General features: G+C 47.5%; 2 long non-coding RNA genes across 2 annotated transcripts; one reads left to right on the top strand and one right to left on the bottom strand.

Annotated features, from left to right (window-relative positions):
* Nucleotides 1–6357: 6357 nt before the first annotated feature.
* On the bottom strand, nt 6358–9087 carry LOC106146870. Its single transcript, XR_001231472.1, has 3 exons — nt 8706–9087; nt 8208–8407; nt 6358–6488 (listed from the first exon to the last, which is right to left on the bottom strand). It is a non-coding gene; the product is annotated as an uncharacterized LOC106146870 (long non-coding RNA).
* Nucleotides 9088–12709: 3622 nt separating this feature from the next.
* Nucleotides 12710–16004, top strand: LOC102017253. Its single transcript, XR_264234.2, has 3 exons — nt 12710–13587; nt 13691–13844; nt 14384–16004. It is a non-coding gene; the product is annotated as an uncharacterized LOC102017253 (long non-coding RNA).
* Nucleotides 16005–23641: the final 7637 nt, after the last annotated feature.

The following is a 23641-nucleotide window of genomic DNA, read 5'->3' as shown; positions in this document are numbered from 1 at the left end:
TTGGGCTTTTTGAATTACGTTCTCCTGCGGTAGTGCTGTGTCCCTTCATGGTAGTGAGCAACTTTTAACTGATCGTTTTTATATTTCGATTATTTCAGGAAAGAAAAGCCGTCACTCATTTTTGAAATCTTACAGAGACTGTCTGAGCTAAAAAGGTTTGATATGGCTGTGATGTTTATGTCAGAACCTGAGAAAAAGAGTAAGTACTAAGGAAAAATGCTTTTCTCTATCTACTTACTTTTGTGTGCTCTTTATTATTTAACAAGTGACAGCAGCCATTCATTGAACTTAGTATGTGCAGGGATAAACAGTTAACTATAAAGTAACTGTTCAATTAAGGTACAGCTTAATTAAGTACAATTAAAATTATATTTGAGAACCCTAACAGTACTATCCAGTATAGGTACTATTGTGATTTTCTTTTTTTTTTTTTAAGATTTTTGTTTGTTTGTTTGTTTGTTTGTTTTTTTCCTGTACCGGGAATCGAACTCACGACCTTGCGCTTGCCAGGCAGGTGCTGTGCCGCTGAGCTAAATCCCCAGCTCCTATTGTGATTTTCCTAAAGGAAAAAACAAAGAAGCCAAAGCGTAGAGAAGTGAAGGAGTATGGCCAGGGTCCCAGTGAGGAAAGCCCTTCCCAGCGTCTGAGCTCAGGCGGTCTGTCTGTCAGTCGCCTGGCTCCTCTGGATGCCAGCGAGCTGTGACCATGCTCGAGACCTGGGCGCGGGAAGTGTCCCTGCTCCTGGAGCTGTAGCCAGACCTGGGCGCGGAGTGTCCTGTCTGTTCTGCGGGAGGCGGTTTCCTGGAGTTTGTTTGGTAGCACTGAGTCGGTTAGATGAAGGCTCAGCTTTGAGAAACCCTAATTAAAGTAAAACGCAGCTGCAAAAACTGCAGTTATTCAGAATTCGGGGCTGTGTTCTGGTGTCGGAAAAAAATCATTCAAATACAAGATTTTTTAGTTCTAAAAATTAGAAAAAACCTCAGCATACCATTTTCAAATAGCTGCTGTTCTAAACATACTCTGAGCTCCTCGTTTCTCGCGCACATTTATGATTCGTGTCTGTGGCGCGGGGATCGAAGCCAGGCCTCGTGCGTTCTAGGCCAGTGCTGCTCCGCGCAGCCCTGCCTCCCACTGCTCCGCTCCTAGCAGCAGCGCGGAGTGCTTGTGAGCAGGAAGCTGCTCTTCACACCGGACTTAGGAAAGTGGACAGACACTCAATTTGGACATTTATTTTTTAATATGTTTTTCGCCCTAAAATTTCTGCTTTATCTTCAGTTAACCAAAAACATTTCCTGAAATTCCTGGTGGATACCTCTTTGTTTTTTTGATCACTTTTCCCCAGCACACTGGCTTTTTATCTTTTTAGTGCACCAAACTCTGGGCGTAGTTTGCTCCAGGGACCTGGTCTTCACTGTCCCTCCCCCTACAGCGCCTTCCCACACGGCTTCTTGGGCTACCTCGGTCATTCGCTGCTCACCTAGCTGCTGCCCCCTGAAGACACCGGTCTACCAGCCTGGCCAGAGGACCTGCCCGGCGTTGCTATTTCCCTCGCCCTCTGTTAGCTTACTTGCTTTGCCTTGTAGTATATAACTAGCTGTGGCACTTTTCGTATTCATTATTTCTCTCTCTACCCCAGAATGAAAGCTCCATGAGGGCAAAACCTTTGTTTCTCAGCCTCAGTGCTGGTACTGCACACCCTCTCAGCATCGGTGTGCTGAGGGCATTCTTATCCCTCTGGTATGATTAGTTCATGGTGTGCTCAGAACACACGAGCTCTGCAGACCAGCCAGCCAGCAGTGTCTTGGTTGGGTGGCCGCTGACAGCTAAGTTAAACACAGGAGCACAGGAAGCAGGAATTTCAGGAAATGTTTTTGGTTAACGAAAGAGAAAGCAGAAACTTGAGGGCGAAAAGCCTATTAAAAAAAAATGTCCAAATTGAGTGTATGTCCACTTCCCTAAGTCCAGTGTGAAGGGCATCTTAGAGTGGTCCTGGTGTATAACTCAGCATTCAGTAAGAATTAGCTGCTGTTATCTTTTGATTGTTGCCATTATCATTACTGACTGTTAGTGAGTTGCCCAGTTTTGGTTTTTTTTTTTTTGGAGACAGGGTCTCTCTGTGTGTTCAGGCTGTCTTTGAACTCACTTTGTATCCCAGGCTGGCCTTGAACTCTTCGCAATTCCCCTGCCTCAGGGGGCTGAGTTTTCTAGTTTAATGTTGAGAAGCATGAATTATAACAGTGTTTCTCAAACTGTTGAACGTGGATTACTCAGTGGTATGAATGATGGTTTTACATGATTCATGGGCAGATTTTTTAACTTTTAGTAGTTATATAAGTAATCCAAAAAATATATGACTGGATCATCCAGTGTGATTTCATAGATGGTATTACTGATTTTCAATTTATAATAGTGATATAAAGTTTTAAAATAAAATGATGAGGCCAGTTGTGGCTCATGCCTGTAATCCCAGCACTTAGGAGGCTGAGGCAGGAGAATCACCATGATTTCAAGGCCACCTGAATTATATAGCGAGACCCTGTCTAAAAAAAAATTAAGACTGCCAGGCATGGTGGGGCACGCCTGTAATCCCAGTACTTGGGAGGCTGAGGCAGGAGGATTGTTGTGAGTTCGAGACCAGCCTGGGCTACAAAGTGAGCTCAAGGCTAGCCTGAACTGCATAGTGAGACCCTGTCTCAAAAAGACTGAAAAAAACGGGGCTGGGGATTTAGCTCAGTGGCACAGCACCTTCCTGGCAAGCGTGAGGTTGTGAGTTTGATTCCTGGTACTGGAACCTCCCTCGCCCAAAAAAAAGACCAAAAAAAAAAAAAAATTAAGATTGAAAAACAGTTAAATGAAAGAAAAATATTAAAGTACACTTGTTACATGGACAGGGCAAAAACTTTTTAGGGTAGTATAAGCAGAGTTATGTTTCATCTGCAAGATTAATGCCATTGAAGATGTAGGGGAAATTTTATACTATGAAAGCAAAATATTCTGTGAAGGAATGCCATTGGATTGCTGTATAATTTTTATACTCACGTTGGCTTTTTAAATGCATGAATTGGAATTTACAGTTAATTCTAATTGTTTTTAAAGTATAAAAAGCTTATTGGATAGATCTCATTTCTCCCTTTACATTTCAGTTAGTTTTTTAAAATTGAAGTGATTTTTTTTTTTTTTCTTTTTCAGTTGCACGTGTATTATTCAAGCACATAGACAAGTCAGGATTAAAAGATGATTCTGTTGAAGAACTTAAGAAAAGATATGGTGGTTGATTTCCATTTTTACTGAAATTATTGTTTTGACATATGTAACTTTTTTTCTATGGAAAATACAGTGTTGTGTTTTGTTTTTTTAAGAAAATGAAAATCATACAGGAAAAACTTTTTGGACACAAGTTAAGTGAATTGTGATCCAACTAGTGAGAAATGTAATTTAGGTGAACTATTTATAAGTCCTTTTCTGAAAATAAAAATATAAATATATATGAGTTGTAAGAGTCAGTATTTTATTAATCATTTTAAAAGGTTATATTTAGATACCTTCTTTAGTGCCGCATAAATGTAATATTTTTATATCTTCATGAGTTTTTGTAACTGCACGACAGACAAAGCTGCTTCATTAGCATACAAATAAAGTTATCTTCCTATAGAGGGAATTAGATACTGAGATGTATTTCCTTTCTTTCCTCCCTTCCTCTCTTCCCTCCTTCCCTTCCTTCCTTCCATTTCTCCTTTTCTTTCTTTCTTTTTCCCTTCCTCTCCCCCTCCTCCCTCCTTTCCTCCTCCTTTCCTTCCTTTCCTTCTTTCCTCTGTCCTCTTCCTCCCTCTCTCCTTCTCACCTCCTTCCCTTCTTCCCTCCCCCCTTCCCTTCCTGCCTCCTTCCTTTTCTATCTTCCCTTTTTCTCTCCTTCCCTCCCTTCCTCTTACCCTCCCTCCCTGTTGCTCACCTCCCCCTTCTTTCCTTCCTTCCCTTTCCTCATCCGCAGTTGGGGACCAGGCCTGGTTTCTTACCTCCTCTGGAGGACTTTACTCTTTTCACTGTCGCAAATCCTGTATCATGCTGTGTATAGGTTATTAGACGTTCAAGTTACAATCCAGTGATCACCTTGGACTTAGCTCTTGTTGAACATAGATAACTGGTCCTGAGACCTTGAGCTAGCCTTTATGTGCTCCGACCCATGCTTGTTTGCTAAAACTTTTCTGCTTAGCAGGTTTTGGATTCAAGTCTTGTCTTTGCTGTTGGACGATTTAATGACTCTAGGGAGTCACTAGGCAGCTCCAAGCCTGTTTCCCATCAGGCACTGTGTTACGCGTGTGAAAATACATGAAAAGCACTTAGGAGGGCCGAGGATTAAGCCTGGTAGTAAGTGCTTGCCTAGCATACTTGAGGCCTTGGGTGTGATCCGCACTGCAGGAAAAAGAAAAAAGCTTAGGAAGGTTCCTGGGGCTACTGATAATAACTAATACTAATACTTTCTATGGTTAGATCTTGATGTTTTTCTTACACTGTAGTTCTCATAGTAAGGGAAAAACTACAAGAGAAATTCTTTTTAAAACTTTGTTCAAGCTCTGTGACTGCTTCATGGCTTTGTAATTACCTTGTTGGCCCCTGTAACCACGAGAGTATAACCAGACATGCAGGATGCCTGATTGTGTCATTGTACCCAGCTTCATGTACTGATGGTCATTAATCTACCCTTGTAACCCACGATCTCACCCTGCTTCGCCTTTGTTTCCGTGCCATGTGTGCACATCCCGAGCGCAAGCTGGATTTTACACTCCTCGGGCGTTGTGAAGTTGCCCTGTATGTCAGTCGTGGGAACATTGGCCTTGTCCACAGCAAAGGTCCGCTAATGTTTATGGATTGAATGATCAAGATTGCCACCGTTTTTCTAGATTAGCTAGAGTTAGTGGGTTCTTCTCCCTGGGGATATTTAAAGTAGGGTGCTTGGAAAGAATTTACTTAGAAAAGAAGAAAAGTGAAGTGTACGTGTTAGAGTTTATCTCAGTCAGTTTGATTTCATTTTGTTGAACAATGGGGCAACAGAGACTTAACTAAAAATTCTTTCTATCATGATTATTTTATTGAGTTTATATAAATTGAAAGCTTCAGTGTCGCCCGCCAAGCATGAGGATGAATAGCCTCACTTTAGCTTGACCCCAACCTACTTGCCTACCCGTAAGCCTTTTAACAAGACTGGTGGTTTCTTTTAGTGTCCAGAGCAGGCCGTGTGCATTCCTGATTTCAGTCTGGTAGCAGCGAGGAGCCACCTCTTTGCGAGAGGTCACTCCTCACAGGAACACCTGAAGTTCTGGGACCCTCAGCAGCTGATGCTGACGGTGGAGCCTGTGGTGATAAGCTTTTTTAAATTTTTTATTTATTTTTAAAATTGTTTTTGGTACCTGGAATCAAACTCAGGACCTTGTGCTTGCCAGGCAGGTGCTTGTGCCTCTGAGCTATATTCCCGGGCCCTGACTGTGGAGTCTGAATTAACAGTAAAGGCTGCTGAATGATTTTATTTTATAAAACCTCATCTGTTACATCTGCATTTGCCGCAGTGTGTCATTCATGGATTGAAAACTAATCCCCAGTGTGATGGTGTGAGGAGGTGATCAGGCCATGCGGGTGCGGAATAAGTTTATAAAGAGGCCCAGGGAGCTGCTTTGCCCCTGCTGCCAGGTGCGGGTACAGTGAGATCAGCGACCCGTATGTCTTGACGTGAGGCCTCCCATTCTCCAGAACTGCGAGAGATTTTTTTGTTTATAAACTATCTAGTTCATGCTGTTTTGTTACAGCAGCCTGTAAGAGTAAAACAGTTTTAGAATGTCTATTTTATAGGAGGCAGCACCAAGCAACAACCAAGCCAAGATCTGTGTGCGGACAGCCCGCTCCTGCAGGAGGCTGTGCTTAACAGTGGCGGGGCCTCCAGAGGGCTTGGCCTCCCAGGCTGCCTGGGCCCTGTCTGCTGGGATCCAGTGATGAAGCTAAGCAGCATAGTTAAGAAGAAAGTGGTCTTTTAGTTTGTTTGACTTTTTTGACCACAACCAGCCACTCCAATGAGTGGGAGGGAAGAAACAGTCCATTCCCGTGGCGTTTGGAGGCCAGGACTGCCTGGGCTTTTGTGGTGACTGGCACGGAAGCCAGACTGTGAGTGATGAAAAGCTCAGTGGGGCGATTTGACAGATGGTTGTGGAGCTGGTGATCTAAGGATCAGAGAGGGCACGCGGTGCACAGGAGGTGGGGCCTGGGCGGGTCTGGAGGGACGGGCAGCATCGGTAGTGGAGGAAGGCGGTGCTTCTCCAGCCAGCGGCAAGCCTTAACTCACGCTGGGAGGCACAGCGGGTGGCGGCAGGGGTTACCCGTGGCACAGGCAGGGCCAGGCCTGTTCCCTTAGGACGCATCACGGGGCGCTGCTGTTTCCTCGCCTCTGCACGTCTTGATTTTGTACGAGGACAGTTCAGCATTCCTGCTTGTGAAATGCCAGCCTGAGAGGGCGGGGAAAAAAATAAAGGGAGGAGACACAGGTGACACGTGAAACCGAACGTTGGCCCTGTAAGATACTTCTTTGGGTTTATTCTCTCTCCAGAGAACAGTGTCTGAGGAGGATATGCCTGAGTTCTAGTGTAGATTTTAGTACTTGTTAGGGTTTGGGGTGTATTTCCAAGCTGAACAGTATAATACAGAACACATTTTATAAGATTATGTATAATAGTCACCCAAAGAGTCATATACAAGAGAGTGCAGGAAATCTGTCCACACACTAAGACCAAGGAATCCAGCTGAGGGCCTGGATCCTGCAGAAATGTGCTGCATGAGTCCTGCTGAAGACCTAGAGTTCATGACATTGCCTCCCACGAGTCTGGCTGGAGGCCCAGAGTCCATGTCAATATCTCATGCAGGCCTGTTTCATGGATCTGCTGTAGGAAAGCCCAAAGGTCAGTGGTGGAATCTAGAAATTCTGTGCCAGCAGGATGAAGGATCTGTGCTAGCAGGCTGAGGGATCTGCACTGGAGCCAGGAAATGATGTGCAAGTAAGAACCAGAGCTCCCCCGAAAAGTACCACAGCCATCCTCAGCAACAGTGCTTGTGGTTTGCTTTCCTGATTGCCGTTAAGTTAGAAGACAGTGAACATACCAGTGGTAACTCAGGATCTAGCTTCATGAAACGACGTTTAGTGAAACGAGAGGCAAGCCCAGGGTGTGTGAGGCAGGTGAGATTAGGAAAATGAGCAGATGAATAAAGGTTGGGTTAGGCTGTCAGAAATACTGAAGAGCATATAGAAATGTCATCAAAATAGCAGATTCCCAGCTGCTGAGAAGTTCCTGAAATACTGTACAGCGAACACCTCCCTGGCCTGGTTCTCTTTTGGGAATGAGGCTTGCTGCAGTTTCTACTTCGACGGAGACCAGTTTGCGTCGTCAGAGTCTGGAGTCAGTATTCAGTAACGTGTACTGAGTGAAAAGTAAGTAAAACCCCAGTTGCGACGTGAGTACAAGCACCAGGCAGGAGTAAGTCTGCACAGGAGGCTGAGGGAGGAGCATCACGAGTGTGAGCCCAGCCGGGGTAACCTAGCAACTTCTAAGAGCTTGCCTGAAAATAAAAAATTAAAAAAGGGACTGGAGGTGTAGCTCAGTGTGAAGATCCTGGTTGCAACCTCCAGTACTGGATAAAATAATTCTAAGGTAATTTGATCCAGAAAGGGAGAATTAAAAAGTAACTGTTGTACAACCAGAGTGACAGAAAAGCATGAGGTCAGGTGCTGCAGCCATCCCCCCGGTCATGTGGAGAGTTTCACGGCGTGGGTGAACGTTAGAAGACATTAAGGGAACTGTTCCCGGGGCTGTGCAGTTTTCCTGACCCCTTCACTCAGTGCACCTTACCGATCCTTGCAAACATCCAGTGAGATACTTAGTGGGAAAATAAACCCAGAAAGGTCAAATTTCTTGGCCAAAGTCATGTGAACAGTAACATAACTCAGAGCTCTGTGCTGGTTCCTGAAATTCCTGCCGGACTGCTAGAGAATCTAGTCGTGTGCCTTGCTGAGAAGTTCTAGCACCTGTGTTGCAGCAGAACCGTCTGGGGAAGGAATGGTACCCGAGGAGGTCAGGAAGCAGTGAGCAGCTTTATTTCACTGGCTGGTGGTCCTGGCTAGGACCATGTCAGCAAAAGCCAGGACGCGAGGGTCTGTAAGGCAGCATTCTTACATGTGGCATAAGCAGCGGTCGCAGGGGTGGGAGAGGACGGCCGGCAGTTGTTCTGATGAGCTAGCAGGGTGAGATCGGCGGTTACAGGGCCGGATGAACGACCATCAGAGAGTCAGGCTTCCTGTGTGTTCAGTTACACGCTTGTGGTTACAGGGGTCGGGAGCGCAGTCAGAGCCGTGACGCGGTGACAGCTGGGCAGCCTCAAAGAGAACAAAGTTTTTAACAAAACAATTTTTCCTTGTACAGTTTTCCCTTTCACTTGGGCCATCCGGGTGTGGTTTCAGTGGAGCTCTGAGCTGACTGTCCCCCAACATCTGGGTGGAAACCCTGAGCCCCAGTGCAGTGGCAGTGGCATTGGAGGTGGGCCTTCGGCAGCTAATTAGGTCAGGAGGCGGGAGCCCTCGGGGAGATTCGAAGGACAGGGACGGGCTTCCTCTCCCTCCCCTTGCGCTTACGCTCTCCTCTCTGCTGTGGGCAGAAGGACACGAAGATGGTTACCTGCAAACCGAGAGGGCCCTCACGGGACCAGAGCTGCCGTGGCTTGCTCTTCTCAGTGTCCCGCACTTCCAGAAGTCAGTGTTGCGTAAGCCCCTCGTCTGCGTCTGGTTTTGTTTCTTCTTAATAGAACTTGGGTGAAGATGAGCGGAACTAGAAGTAGTCTGTATCCGTGGAGTGTGCGATGCGTTTTCAGAGCAATGACTCCCAACGCATAGCGCTTAGCACGTAATGTGAAGATAATAAATATCTGCAAACTAAATGAATGATAAGTGAATGGGAATGAAGTAGTACCCTGGCAGTCTGAAATCTGGCTCAGAGCTCTTGCCTGAACGTGAAAGACCTTTTTCACCATCAGTGGAAAATATTTTCTCTTACCAGATTGCATTCAGACTGCTTCCCCCCACCAGACGTGTTTTGAATACCAAATGAGGGTAAAAGGAGCTGGGTTTAAGTTTCTGCTTCTCACGTGGAACTCTTTGCTGGTCACAGCGGTTCAGTTAGGCTGGGTAAATTTAGCTCCTGTCTGTGCCCTGCTGTGCGAGGCAGTGCACCGGGGACTTTGCGTGTGCTGTCTCAACCCAGAAGGCGGAGGGAACAGTTGCTGGGGAGCTGCAGTCAAGCGGAGGTCAGTTTGCCTTAGGCAGTGGTGCCCTTCGGTGAGGCTGGGCCCCGGACCTGCAGGGTTACGCAGCGGCTCAGCGGCCGAGCAAGCGGGCCCACAGCTGGTGCGTCGTTGGGATTACTGCCACCCACTGGCTCTTCAGAAAATAGCAAGAGTATGGTGGAAAGCATTTCTAATAGAAATAAAAACGAAAGTGGGTTTTACTTTCATAGCAAGCCAGTGGTTGCTCCGTGTCTGTGTGTCTCCTTCCAACATGGAAAGCAAAAATGAGGGCTAATCTGTGGTTATGCGGTGCAGTAGTGAAGCCTGCGAGGGAGATACGTGAAGAGAGCCAATGAGGTGGAAACGGTCTGCTCGCGCGTTCCACACACAGGTGCTGCAGGCTGCCTCTGTGCCTCTCGGTGGGTGCTTGGACTGAGTCACCCGCACGGGAGAGGCATCGGGTTTATTTGCGCCCTGTTATGTGCCGCTTGGCCGTGGTCACGTGGGATGGCTGGCGGTCATGGTGGAGTGTCGGCCCAGGAAGCATCCTCAGAGTCAGTACCTCGCCATGGCTGGGTGAGAAGCTCCATCTGCCTGCCTCAAGGAGAGCCCCTTGCTAAGGTGTCAGCAGGTCTTCCTAGGGACCTGGAGGGTGTGGGAGAAGCACCCCTTCTCGCCCAGTCGTTCCGTCGTGGGCCCTGGGTTTAAAATCTATATATCACACTGAGCTTTGAAGGGGAAAGGGTGCCGCAGAAATGCATCAGCTCTCCTGGGACGATCCTCAGCCTCTCTGCTGTGGACATCTGTGATCTTCTCCAAGCCGCTGCTCCTCCCAGACCTGCTTAGCCCTGGGCTTGGGGATGGGCCCCGCTTCTCATGTGCCCAGCTGATGCCAGGAGGAAGAGTTGGACAAAGCTCTGCTGAACACGTGGCGAAGCAGTCCGGGCCCCACAGGACAGAAAAGGTCTGCAGAGCTGGCATAGCTGCCTCTGGAGTCCACTGGCTGCTGCTTTGTACACGTGCCCCCTGCAGACCAGACTTCTCCTTGACCAGCCAGCCTACGCCAATCAAGCAAAGACCTACTCTCCCTCCAACAATCTCGGATTCACTGAGCTCTCCTGAAGTCTGGCCCTACGTTCAAAGGTTCAGCACCTCAGCCCAAGGCTTCCCAGCTCTGATCGTTCCCTGCCCTTAGGACGTCTCCGAGATGGAGAGGGGTTTGCCTTAGACCTGCAAGACCATAAAATTATGTTTTCGGGGGCAGTGGGAAAGTCTTCCCAAAATGAAAACAGTGAAACACATAAGAATGTGGAAAATAATTGATACCTCAACTGTCAACCTTAATGTTTTTATTTTGTTTCATTTCTTGTGTGCCTGTTACAATGGGCACCTGAGATTCAACTGCCCTTTAACTGGTCCGATCTCCTCCTCTCATAAAAAAGCCTGATTTGGACTCAGACAAGTCAGTGACAAGATTCCGACTGGTGTGTAGTCCTCTGAGTAAATTTCATGCTTTCTAGTCTGAGATGTTGGAGTCAGGTGGCACTGACATTTGCCATCTCATTTTACATCACTGGATTTGTCATGATGTTAATAAGCAAAGCGCAACCAAGTTTTCACTAAATAACCAGGTAATAGCACCAACCACCAGAGAATTTTCATCCAAGCCAAGAAGATCCTGTTAACAGGTCAACTATCTATAAATTGTAGCTGAAAAGGTAAAGTAGATCTTTAAAAATGAAGATTTAAAAAATTAACCTGAGCTGGGCGTGGTGGCACACACCTATACTCCCAGCATTTAGGAGGCTGAGGCAGGAGGATTGCTGCAAGTTCAAGGTCAGCCTGGGCTATATAGTTAGTTCAGGGGCAGCCTGAACTACACAGCAAGAACCTGTCTCAAAAAACCAAAAAAGCACCCCCAAACCAAAAGCCAAAACAGAAACAAAAACGAACAATGAACTCTGAATTAAAACTAAGATTTTCACTGTGGTGGTTATCAACATTCACTTCGATTTTATTACCATTTTAACAGGTCTTGTAAGAAAAGCAAAACCTTATCTCCATACATAATTATTCTTCATAGAGTTGGTACTGCTTTTTATTTAGTTTGAAGCTGCCTTTTTAAAAAAAGCTGCATTACTGGCTTTGATCCAAGAGATGGTACTGTGTTTTATATTTTGAGACTTGGTGAAATTTTACACTGTTACTTCCATAACCTTCCACATACAATAAGATGGTGGGCTGTTAATTTGATGATGGAAAGTGTTCATTAAAACATGGACAAAAATTGAATTTGAGTTATAGTAATGGAATCATTTAAATTCATAAAGATAATCTACTTACATTTTAATCAAAACAGTATGGTGCTAGATATTCAGGGAATAAAAATAAAATTATAAAAAGCCATCGTTGCCTAAAATCTATACGTGGAATTACAAGGTGAATAACGAAACAAAAGACAAATATGTGTTAACTGACTGGGGGTTAAAAGAGTGATTACAGTGGTCTGACATCAGCGAAAGGACTTTGCAGTGGAAGGCGGTATTTAAAAGGACTTGGAGGGATTCCTGGATAAAGATGTCAGACTAAGTACATTCATCTCTCCCTCTCTCCTTAGAGCCTATCAGGATAATAATAAGAGATTATAAATGAATAAATTGTGAGGGAACAGGAGAAACGAGGTATCAGCCAAGTTTGGGTAGACGCAGTTGGGGGGATGGAAGGGGTCTGCGTGCAGAAGCACAGTGGAACTGTTAGGGGTGAGCTGTGTTCTCCCAAATCCGTGTGCTGAAGTCCTAACCCCTAGGACCCGAGATGTGACTACCTGGAGATACGGTTTTTAAAGTAGTAACTAAATTAAAGTGAGGACGGTAGGGTGGACCCTAATCTAATCTGACCGTTGTCCGTAAAGAAGGCAATTCAAATGCACAAGTTCGGAGGGAAGGCCGGGTGAAGACGGGCGGAAGACAGGGGAGCCAAGGCGAGTGGCGCCATGAAGAAAGTGACCCTGTGGACACCTTGGTCTTGGGCATCCCTCCAGGACGGGTCTGTGGTGAGGGCTGGGGCGTCCTCAGCTCTCTCGGGTGGGGCGCGGGCCTGTTTCCCCGTGCTGCTGCCTGGGTCCTGGCCGGAGCCTCAGAGCTGCTGAGGAGTGGTGGGGGCCTGGACTGTCCGTCGGGCCGGCTGCCACGCACCCCGCTGGAGAGGGGGTAGGGCTGTGCGGCCGCTGGCGGGAGCAGAAGCGCAGGTCCCGCGTGGTTTCCCCTGGCTCCCTGGGGGCTGCCGGCCGCGTCACCGGGCAGCAGGGGTAAGATTCCCGGCCCTCCCGCGGCCTCCTCTTACCCGTCCCCCTCGCTCTGCCCTGGACTCGCTAGCGTGGGTGACGGTGCGGACACCGGATTTCCTGAGATGCCCGCCTGGTGTGAAGAAGCCTCGCTGGGCTGCTCCTGTGGGTAAAGATAAAGGCTTCACAGGGGTGTCTTTTGGAGCGCATGCTCACCGGCACCCCCAGTGACCTCGCGGAGCTCGGCAGACCCACGCCTGGGGTGGGGCGAAAGGAAAGTGCAGGGAATTCGCTGTGTTCCGCGTGTCCCCGGGTCCCGGTGGGGCTGGCCTTTTTCCTTTCCTTTTTTGCACTGCTGGGGTTGGAACACAGGACCTTGCCCCTGGTAGGCAAGTGCTCTGCTATTGAACTATGTCCTCAGGCCTGGTCTTCCTTCTCTCTATTTTTCAGAATCATCTTATATTTAATTTTTGAAGGATATTTTAACTGTACTTAACAGGAAAATAGGGAACATATCTACCACTAATTGCTTTAAAGTGTTTTCTGTGTTTCATTCTTAATCTCACCTAGAAGCTTAAGTAAAAACCCTACCCTATCACCTGAATGTTTGTGCCCACCTGTGTCACCTGGAATTCTGTTCAGCACCAAGGCAATGACATTCGGAAGGTGTTGAGACTGGCCGAGGCAGTCATGAACGGGATCAGTTCCGTTATAAAAGGGACCCCAGAGAGCTGCCTCGCCCGCTCTACATGAGGAGACAGTGAGAAGGCACCATCTGCGGGACAATGGCCTGTCCCCAGATGCTGTCTTCACTGGCACCTTGGAGCTGAGAAATAAATTTCTGTTGTTTATGAGCCACTCAGGTTACAGCGATCTGTTCCAGCAGCCTGAACGGACTAAGCCTTAGCTGAGCCTTACTTCCCTCCTAAGTCTGCTCGGGTCAGTCCCTGAAGCACACACAAAGGCTCTTCCCATCTGCACCTCCGTCGGCCTAGGTCAGTCCACGTCTCACTGGTCCCTACATGACCCTCCTCATGTTCTCCAGGCCTCCATTCTTGTACCCACAATGCATTCTCTGTGCTGTGCTTAAACTTTTAGAAGCATAAGTCCGTCCTTGTCACCACTCTTCAAAGACCGGGAATCTAAATGGTTTTCATTGCACTTGGAATAAAACGTGAATGCCTAGCCGTGGCCTGTGAAGTCTGCACACATCGGCACCTGTCTGTCCCACTACGTCTCCTCCCTTACCAAGGTAATTTGTTTTATATCAGTTCCCCGTCCCATTCTGGTGTGGTGGTCTGTTTGCCGTTAACTCTTTTCTCCTTCTGACATCTAAATGCCGTGACTGTGGCATGTGTCGACTCTGTTGTCCATTGGAATGTGCTGGGAAAAGTTTCTAAATAATTTTACTAAATAGCTGCATTTAATCAACAACTAGTGACCTGGTTAGATACAAGAGTATGCTTTTTTGGCGGGGTGGGGAGGGTACTGGGAGTTGAACTCGGGACCTTGCGCTTGCCAGGCAGACACTTGTGCTGCTGAGCTAAATTCCCGGCCCAAACAAGAGTATGTTGAGTGCAAGACGATGTAACATTTGACCCGTCACTGAACATAGGCAGTGGCTTTCACTGTGGAGGTCACTGTCCCTTTTTGCGGAGGAGGAAACGGGGATCGGAGAGCTCTGGTACTTGTCCCAAGGTAACGGGTTCAATCCCACCGACATGAATAGAACATGGATGAATAGAATCCAAACATGAATAGAACAAGACACCACCTTTTTATTGATCGCAGGCTCGTGTGGGTGACAGCAGAACGCTGGCTGGAAGTCAGACCCAGTCTGCCTCAGCGTGCTGGTGAGGAAGCTACGGGAAGCTTCTTTCAGCGGGAGGACCCAGACGCTGAGAGATGAGGAGCTAGAGGGCTAATTTTGCTGTGTGTGCTGCGGTGATTTCGAAAAGCTTATAGAGAAGGTGACGTTGAACTTGGCTTTGAGAGAATATCCTTTTTCCAGGTGCCGCAGAGGCGATAAGAGCCTTCCAGACAGAGCAGAGGGCGGGGGAGGCAGAGGGGCTTGGAGAGCACGTTTGCCTTGCTCGCTGAGAGCAGGCGGGGCGTTCACAGCGCCTGCTGAAGTCAGCCTGACAGTGAGTCTGGCTGAATATTCTCTCAGATAGGTTTAATTTTCGGAGTCAATGACTTTCTGATCTGCCCGAGTCAGGAAAATGTGCCTTCCCCGCAGGCAGACTCTCCATGTGAGCGCCCTGCGAGGGCAGCAAGAGGACGGGGTGTCGGGTGGCGGGGAAGGAAACGCACGGCGACCCCGCTTGGCTCGTGCAGCGTTCGGGCAGGATGTCCTCACTCCCTGCAGCACGACTGCGGCCGGGAGTCCCTGGACTGGGAACCTCTCCCCGTGGGTGAAACCTCGCAGATCCCAGCGGGAGGAGAAGCACACTGCGTCTTCGTGAGGCACGCTTGCGGTCTTCCCTCTGTGCAGCCCGAGGCCCTCGGGGAACAAGGGAGCGGCCGTTTGCTGTGAGAAGATGGGAAGGAGGAGTCCGAGGGCCGCATCCATGCCAGAGTGTGCAGCGAGGACTCTCGGGCTTTGTGTGTTTGGGTCTTCCCAGCATCATTCTCTTTACAGATTAGCTCCCTGAGGCACACAGAAGGTCGTAGCCCTCGGAGCTCGCACTGCTTGCAACAGTAAGACTGGAATTCGGAACCACTCACAGCTCACGCTCCCTGCTGACTCTGAGAATAATCCTGCCTCTCCGGCCCAGGAGTTGCCTCTTTTGTTGAGGGGTGGGGCTTGAGATAGGGTCTCACTATGTAGAGTGGGTTGGCCTTGAGTTCTTTTACACAGCCTACGCTGGCCTCAGACTCTTGGCAAAGCTCCTGCCTCAGCTTTCTGAGTGCTGGGGTTATAGGCACGAGCCGCCGCGCCTGGCCAGGAGTTGTGTCTTTGACCTTAGCTGTGTGCTATCTTTCTAAGGTAGTCAGGAACAGAAGCATTGTCTACATAGACTGCTAGAATCCTTGATGAAATGGTGTGCCAGTCAGATATCTAAAGTAGCTTTCGTGCTGTCTTCCTATGGTAAGTCTGGGGCTTGGAGACACTCAGGCATTTTCATTGGATAGCACGTCCCAGCCGGTGCACAGGAGCGTAAAGCACGAGTCAGGCTACCGTGGTGGGTGTGAACTGGCTGAAGCCCACTGTCCTTGGGAAGGCTCGTGTGCTCTTCGCCACGTTCCCTCCTTGCTCGTACTTGGGTCCCTTGGAAGCAGCAAGCATGACTCCTTGAGTCTGTCACCCAGAAAAGAGGGCTGTAATCCCCAGGGAGATGGCCTCTTCCTGTGTGCTGTATATGTTTTGTTCTCTTCAGATTGTTTTTTTTTCTCTTTGAGACAGGGTTTCACTGTGGAGTTCAGGGTGGGCTTGAACTCACTTTGTTGCCCAGGTGGGCCTTGAACTCGTAGCAGTCCTCCTGCCTCAGCCTCCCGAGTTCTGGGATTACAGGCGTGCACCACTATGCCCAGCTTCCTCTTCAGATTGCAGAGGAATATTTGTTCAACCAAGCAAGGAAACCATTCGGCAGATGGTGAATGGAGGCACCACACACACACACACACACACACACACACACACACGCATGGACACACACAGCAGTGGCATGCCCATCTCTCAGCTGTGTTGCAGGCAGGCACGTGGGACAGCCTGGGACTTGCAGGCCTCCACACTGTGGGGTCTGCCGGCCCCCACCTGCCCAGGCAGGCTCTCACAGGGTGCAGAGGGGACAGAGGGAAGGTCTCAGCCCACTAGGGGCAGCACCATTCTGCACCTTCTCCCTTAGTGCCGGCAGTGGGCGCTATCACACTCCTCCTGCTCAGTGGGGGGATCGCCCTCCTACTCACTTGGGTCCAGCCGCATGGGCCTCCTTGCCCTCACCTGGGACTCTCCCCAGATCTGCAGGGTTGCTTCCTTCGCAGCCTGCAGGGCTCGGCTGGGATCTTGCCTCCTGAGAGAGCTCTTCCCTGGGCACAGACTGGTCACACTTGCCCTCTTCGCCACACACTGCCCCCGGTTCCTCTCAGCCACCTTATCTGCTTGTTGCACTGCAGTCTTGGTCTTTATTTCTACCCGGTTTATCTTTCTTACTGATTGCATTACTTGTCTCTTGTCTTTTCTCCCCCACCTCTAGAACATCGCTATTTTCACAAATAGCAACCTCCTTTGCTTACTGTCCTCCTAACACCTAGAATAGTCTCCACAAGTTGCTCATTAATTATTTGTTCAGTGGATGAAGGATGCCATCCCTGTCTTCGTGCTTGCAGCTCAGAAAGATGGAATCAGAGATCAGATGAAGAATCAGGTGCCGGGGCTTTGAGCTCCAGCTTTGGGGCTAATGACCCCCAACCTCCAGATCCATCATCTTTTAAAAGGGGGTACCTAGAGCACCATTTAAAAGCGTGAAGCTTACATAATTTACCTAAAGCGAGCGGCACTGGGCTTGCAACATCGTTAGTGACAATAAATGTATTTTATTGTTACTGGAAATGAACATGCTAAATGCACACTGTAAAATGTAAACAACACAAATGCGCAGAGAGGAGAAGTGGAGGTTAGCTGCTCCAGATGAAGTGATGTCTGAAGAGAGACCCATTGCAGGCAGAGTTCATGAAGGAGGAGCCGGAACCATTCAGCTGTGCTCCTGACCAAACCCACAAGCCAGTTTCCGGGAAGGACGTCGTGGCATCGGAGTGCCAGCAGGGTCGACCCAAGGTGTCCTTGTGCCCAGCAGCTCTTGTCCACTCACCTGCAGCCCGAGAGTGAGGCTCTTCCTTCCAGTGGAGGCGGCAGACCTGTGGCAGTGAGCGTGTGGCTGGGGATGCTGACGGGTGACCTTAAAAATCTGTTGTGCTGGGGAATCTCTCCCTGTGTCTCGTTTAGAGTCTGGGTCACGCACGGGAGGAAACATCCTCACCCTTTATCTGCTGTCAGTTCTGATTTTGTGCTGCTTTCTGCACACTTTATCTAAATTAAATCTCCACTCCACTTGGGAGCCCTCTGGCTTTTAGATGCTATTTTTGGAATAGTAGTTAAGGCTTGGCTCTCTGGAAAAGGAGGCCCCAGGGCTGCTGCTGCGGTCTGGGTTCCCCCAGGCTCTGCCTGCTTTGCATACTCAGCCTAGCCTTCGTGGCTCTGAGGGTTCTTTCTTCCTTCTCCTGCCATTGGGAAATTGCTCAGCAACGACGACAGTGGTGTCTCCAGCCAAGCCCTCCTCCAGCAGAACGCCAGCCCCCCACTCCCCATGGTCGCCGGAGCCAAAGTCCCAGAAACAGCGAAGTGTTTCAGCCTTCCGTGCTGTCTGGTTCCTTTTTCCATGGATAAGTTGACTCTCCACAAAGAATGACATGCACTAGCAAGCCAGAGGTCTGCAAGTGGGAAGAACCGTTCAGAAGCTCAGATTTGTATTCAGGACAGAGGATGCTGGGAAGGCCAGGTGCTGACAGTGTGGCCCTGGTGCTGTTTTCATCCCGCTTGCTGGTGGAGCTGGGCGGGGAGGGGACCTGATGGAGACCACTATGAAGCAGCCCTGAGCAGGACTTAATCAGTTGGCTTTCCATGTTTACTTGCGAGTCTGTCCTAGGCCTAGGCCCTTTGTCTGGAGATGGGCAGCAGACACATAGTAAGTGAACCTCTGTGAGTCACTGGTCCCTACTGAGGCTTGTAATGGGTGAAGCCCTGAAGCCTCAAAGGATAAGACAAGGTCACAGCCAAGGGCACCTGGCTCCAACCTCTATTAACTAGATGAAGACTGCAGCCACTGGCATCTCACACCTGGGTGGAGACCTTCCTGGAGTTAGTATAGCTCTCCTAGATTAACATAATCCTTGCTTGGAGACTCCTTGAGCAGTTCCTCCCTTCCTTGAATACTCCCATCCCCTCTTCTGATAACTGAATAAATACAGGCCACCCAGAGATCTTGGTTTTAGCCCCCAGAGAATCTTGAATTCTGTAAGGGGATTTTGATCCTCCTGGAGCCCTGAAATCATTCCATTTGTCTCTTGTATTGAGCCTTTGCTGAACATTCATTTGGGAGAGTGTGGACCTGATCAGTCTGTGGTAGCTAAGGGATGATATTGACCCAATAGGGACCTGTGGTGATTCCCCAGGTGGAGTGTGGAGATCTCTCCTGTGGTGGTGTAGGGACCTTGCAGCAGGGGAAGGTGGTGGGGCCAGGGCCTGGGCCTGGGCCTGGGACTTGGTTTGCCCCTGAGAATCCATTTCATATGGCTGCTGGCACGTCTCAGCCTCGCTTCTCGGGGGAAGATTACATTTAGAACTCAGGCCCCTGACCCGTCACAAACCCCTTCCTGTCAGCAGAGTTCGGACAAGCTCACATTTTCAAGAGGATGATTCCAAATCCTAAGAGCAAGCAGACTATAAATGAAGCTGAACCAGGCACAGGACATCCAGCTCACACAACCTGGGTCTCAGGTGCCGGCTTGAACGGCTCCGTACCGGCATTCCCCGTCTGTGTCATTTGTCTGTGTTCCCGAGTCCTTGTCTTAATCACTTTTGTGTTGGTGAACAGAGACTGGGTAATTCAGAAGCAAGAGAAGTTTACTTAGCTCACAGTTCTGGAGGCGGGGAGTCCAGTGTTGAGGGGCTGGATCGTAACATGGCAGAAGGCATCACAAGGCAAGAGAGGTGGTGAGTCCCTTTATGGCTGGCATTAGTCCATTGGTGCAGGTGGAGACCTCCTGGGCTAAACATCTTCCAGGGAGCCCCTGCTCCTCACACTGTGTAGGGGGCTAAGTTTCCCACACACGCTTTGAGGGAAACAGCAGGGTCTAGTCGTATCTCCTATGGAGGAGGCTTCTTTTCCTGATGCCAGAATCCGGTTTCCCAGATGTGGGCACTGGTTTCCCTGATATTTTCAGTTCTTTAGGATCAAGACTGGGGTAAAAACGTTAATTTTGCCGCACATCTAGGCATTTCCTACCCACTTCTAGACGCTGGTGTGATGATAGGCCTTTCTCTAGCCACCCAGGAAGATGGTACATTTCAGGGGAGATTCTTCTCTACCTAGAGAAAGCAGCTTTATCCTTAACATGTCTAAGAGTGAAAGCATAAATAGCAAGTCCCAGAAGAACTATCCGATTTCAGTTTTTCAGAGGAGCACACTGATAGCTGGTGCACCGGTGGGGAAAATGTGAGGGGCAAAGGCCTAGAAAGACAATTTGGAAGCCTCTTCCTCTTCCTCAACATCTTTCTCAGACGGTGTCTTGTGTGTGTGTTGTGTGATTCATCATATTCACACATTTAATGTGTTTATAAATTGTCACTAATTATGCCTGAGAGCTTTTATAAGCTTCTCAGCCTGTGGTTATCTTTGCCTCTTTGGGCTCATAGCAGAAAAAGAAACACTATACACTGGGGAGCTTGTAGATACCAGAAGCTGATTTCTCACAGTTCCTGGGGCTGAGAGTCCAAGGTCAGGACAGCCGCACATTCCGAGTCTGGTGAAGGCCCACTTCCAGGTTCATAGACAGCCATCCACTTCCTGAAGCCACAGACCACAGTGGCGCAGACGAGTGGGGGTGGGGCTCAGGTCTCTGCATACCGTCACATGGGAGATTAGGACTTAACATGTGAGTGCTGGGGACCCTAGCAGGGGCTCCGTCATTGTACAGAGTGCAAAGAGTGTCATCTTCATGGCAACGAGAGGGCACTCCTGCACTAAGTTCGGTCAGGTAAAAGGAATTTCCTCAAATGTTAAGGCCAAGCGTGTATTGGATTGGTCGGTCTCCACCTTTTCACTCTTGAAGTGACATTTTTAGGTCTTTTTTTCCTTTTATTTTACTCTGTGTTACAAAATCACAAAACTATTCAAATAATAACATTACGCTTAAGCACTATCACGACACTTTTTGCAGGTATTTCCACTCTAACATGAAAGGATATTAAAAAAATTGTAGCGTTTTCCACTTCAGATCAGTTAGTATTAATGTTACTATTGGTATTGACTGACCAGGCTTAACATTTCTATGCATGTACACATTTGCACTTTTCAAAGGAATGCTAGTTATATGCTCAAGGGTCCGTAATCTTGAACAAGATATTTGAAAACGAGGAGGCTTACATAAAACCTTGCCATGTGCCTCCTCCTCTCTACTCATCGGAAGCCCAGCACTTACAGGAAGCATGTCCGTACCCACCCCTGAGCCCTCGCTTAACTCACACCGACCCACGCCTCACAGCTGTGTACAGCACACATATCATCCTTTATGCTTCGCTCACCAACCCTGATTCTCCCCTTCCTCGAATACCACACGAAAATAGTCATTTTCTAATCAATCAGTCAAGCGCTTGGCAACGGGCAGCCTTTCTGCAGGGTTTATCATCTCAAATAGTACTTACCCCTAAGTGTTCATCAAATAATCATGGCAATTTTATCTTAGATTCTCTGCTCTTGTGGTCCTTATCTTCAGATTTGCAATTGCAATAAAATTAAATATAAGAACTTGCAACTTAAACTATTTCACAAAATATCAACCTTCTCAAATATACTGGGTTATTTCTCAACAATTACACCACGTGTACGGATGTAAAAGTCTATGAGAGAGCCCAAACACAGCACCCCCTCTTGCTGGTTTACTTTGACCAGAGAAGTGAACCCCAAAATATCTCTAGTGCTCCACAATTGCTTCCACCATAACATCTGATCCAACAGGAGCAATTAAACTATTTCTTTTTGCTCTTTGTTTCTAGACTTGTATGTTTCATTTTAATTGTTTAATTTCAGAGTAATCTCAATTGTAATAAAATTCCCACAAATAAAGACCAACCAGTACGAGCATAAACCAGCAATTACAACGAGTACTAGCAGCAATCCATATTGCACCCTCGGGAGGAAAACCCGTACCTCCTCCGTGGTGAATTATCCACCCTTCTGTATCAAACTGAATTAAAATTTTAATTTGTTCATACTTTACCAATAAAATCTATTGATTAACCTAATAACAATGAACTTCAAATACTGCACTTCATGTCTCGGGATAATCTTCTGTAGCCATAGCAGTAGTGTAACCCAACACTGCTAAGCAGCATACCGTCTCAATAAACTAAAAATACCATTAAACCTACAGATGAACCATGAACCACCAACTGTGTACAGTACCACACCCAACTCCACCACCCACAGTTCAAGCCAACCTTCCATAAATAGGTGAAGGTTTTGTGGAAAACTAACAAAACCTATAATAAAATACTTAGGAATTCTGATTTTTTGGAGGATTTTGAGATAGGATCTTGCTATATAGTCCAGGCTAAACTTGAACTCACTCTGTAGCCCAAACTAGGGGCAATCCTCCTGCCTCAGCCTCCTGTGTGCTGGGATTATAGGCATGTGCCACTCCCCTCTCCGCCCCCCCCACCTTGCAGGAATTCTGACCTGTAGTTAAACATTGTCCTTTCACTATGTGGAATCTAACCCTGACTAATGACTTGAAAAACCATCATAATTCAATGACAGGAACTAATGACAATCATCCCTAAATCCCACCCTTTTAAAAAAATCATTAAACATTCATTCATTGACCCTCCAGCTCAATCTAATATTTCATCCTGATGAAATTTTGGCTCCTTACTAGGAATTTGCCTCATATTACAGATTATGACTGGATTATTTCTAGGAATACATGGTGCGGCAGTCAACAGCATTTTGTTGGTCATACTTATTTGCTGAGATAGGTGGATTATTTGATATTTACATGCAAATGGAGCATCACTACTTTTTTATTTACCTGTACTGACATGTTGGGCAAGGAGGACTTGACTATGGATCTCACATGTGGTGAGAAACCCAAAACATGCAGCCGCAGCTTCTGCGGGCTGCATATCCTCCTGTGAGCACAGGCAGCCTTGTGAGGCCCTGTAGTTTTCATGAACTGACTTTCAGCTACTCAACTAACTTAGTAGAATGAATCTGAGGTGGATTCTCAGTTGATAAAGCAACCTTAGCATGATTTCTTTGCTTCTCATTTTACCATTTATTATCACAGATTTACTAATAACTCATTTATTCCTCTGAAACTGGATCTAACAATACCTCAGGCATCAACTCAGATAAAATTCCATTTTTTCTGTACTATATACTTAAAGATATCCTAGGTATTCTATTCATTCTTAACATTATTAATTTTAGTTTTATTCTCTCCAGGCTTGTAGGAGACCCAGATAATTACATAACTGCATGCCCACTTAACACTCCTTCACATGTTAAACCACAATATTTCATATTTGCGTATGTAATCCTACTTTCCATACCCCACAGAGGTGGAGGGGCCTAAGCATCAGTATTTTCTATTCTAATGTTAGCTGTCGTTCCTACCCTTCACTCCTCAAAACGGAGAAAGAAGCACATTTGGCCCTTTGAGTCAATGCCCATTTGAAGTCTACTACCAAATTTCCTTGTGCTCACATGGGCTGGAGGCCAGGTAGTAGAATACTCATTCACTATGACTTGGCAGCCTGCATCGATCTTATATTTTTCTATTATTTAAATCTCTATACCACTAATAAGCCTCCTGGAAAATAAACTATTAAAGTGGTGAGTCTTTGTAGTGTAAGTGTTGTTGTGGTTGTTATGGTTGAAACATTGTGTCAACTTGGGGAGTCTAGAGGTTTGGCTAAGTGACTCAGCAGGAAGCCAAGGTGCTTACTTTGTATACATCCTGAGTCTGTGGAAGAGGAGAACATGGAGATTATGTGAGAGCTACACGCCCCTTAGGTGGGGGTAGCCTGTTTACAAAGTAAGGCAGGGAAAAAAGCTGCTTGCTGCCATTCTTCCTTTTTGTTCTGGCTGCATTGCTGTTCGGCTGCCATTCCCCCCTTTGCTCTTGTTGCTTTGCTGTCTTCTGCCTCGGAGCCAGCCAAGTATGGACTGAAACCTCCACAGACTGTGAGCTAAATAAACCTTTCCTTCCTTCATTTTGGGCGTTGGGTATTTTGTCTCAGCAATGAGAAAAAAGTAACCAAGACAGAAT

This window comes from Chinchilla lanigera, unplaced genomic scaffold (genome assembly GCF_000276665.1).
Source record: "Chinchilla lanigera isolate Chin_1 unplaced genomic scaffold, ChiLan1.0 scaffold00099, whole genome shotgun sequence".
Lineage (NCBI taxonomy): Eukaryota > Metazoa > Chordata > Mammalia > Rodentia > Chinchillidae > Chinchilla > Chinchilla lanigera.
The sequence above is the reverse complement of the archived record's forward strand: the minus strand, read 5'-3'. Positions and strand labels throughout refer to the sequence as shown.